This window comes from Aplysia californica, unplaced genomic scaffold, assembly GCF_000002075.1.
Source record: "Aplysia californica isolate F4 #8 unplaced genomic scaffold, AplCal3.0 scaffold00680, whole genome shotgun sequence".
Lineage (NCBI taxonomy): Eukaryota > Metazoa > Mollusca > Gastropoda > Aplysiida > Aplysiidae > Aplysia > Aplysia californica.
Genome location: NW_004797950.1, coordinates 150,626 through 151,983, shown reverse-complemented (window position 1 = coordinate 151,983; position 1,358 = coordinate 150,626).

Genomic DNA, 1,358 nt, shown 5'->3' with positions numbered 1-1,358 from the left:
TCTTCTTCTTCTTCTTCTTCTTCTTCTTCTTCTTCTTCTTCTTCTTCTTCTTCCCACTAACAAAGAAAACATCTCTCATCCTGTTCCATCTCTGACTCTGTTACATCTCAGACTCTGTTACATCTCTGACTCGCCCACAGAGACAGCCCTGATCCTTACCAGAGTGAGGGGTTATGTCCCCCCAAACCTGGCCCAACTCAAGGCCAAGCTCGACGACAACGGCATCGACTCCAGCAGGCTGATATCTGGCGACCAGACGGACTGCTCCTAACTAGGTCCAGGCGTGATTCTTGACTGTTAAGGGGGGGGGGACGTCAGTGAGGCGAGAGAGTGGTGGGAACAGATAATTTACTTGCCCAAGGTGACCACCCATTGTCAAAGAGGAAACTGGTCGTCTTAAACAGGTGGTCCGCTTGGAAAGTGTTTCTAGAATGTAGGGAAAAACCACAAGGTGGAAACATGGAGGTTTGTACAGGTGGTTGTCTTGTGTGGGTGGTCGTTGTTGTACAGGTGATTGTCTTGGACAGGTGATTGTCTTGTGTGGGTGGTCGTTTTGTACAGGTGATTGTCTTGGACATGTGATTGTCTTGTGTGGGTGGTCGTTTTGTACAGGTGGTTGTCTTGTACAGGTGGTTTGTGTTCTCTTGTCGGATTATTAAAAACAGGAAATGATTGGACAAAGAAGTTTTCCCCCAAGGACATCCTTCACAAACCCAGCTGTTGCCACCAAAGATGACCCATCTAATGTGAGTGATGCTCTTTTCACAGCGCACCACAAATATTTGGGCATATTTCAGAACCTACAAATGGAAGGAAGAAATAAATACATCCCATTATATTTGTCACCGTAGAAAATCTGTGTTACAATGATGTTAGCTTAGAAAATCTGCGATGTACATAAATATATAAATAGAACTTCTGCTAAATTCTTTTCCTTTTTTCCCTGAAGAGCATGAGTCATTATGCACGAAGTCAGTTGGACTGGCAAGGTAGAATATTGCAATGTTTAAAAAAGATTAAAATAGATCCCAGACTCAGAAAATGCAAAGAGCCGTATGGAGGCTGACGTCAAGGATAGACACGGGGTAACCGTCAATGTGTGTGTGTGTGTGTGTGTGTGTGTGTGTGTGTGTGTGTGTGTGTGTGTGTGTGTGTGTGTGTGTGTGTGTGGAGGCTGATGTCAAGGATAGACACGGGTTCACCGCCAATGTGTGTGTGTTTGTAGAGATGTCTGGACGTCTGCTTACAGTGGACTACAGGCTTAACTATAGCAGACTACAGGGGTGGGTCCACTCTCAAATCTACCCAGAGAGAGAGAGAGAGAGAGAGAGAGAGAGAGAGAGAGAGAGAGAGAGAGA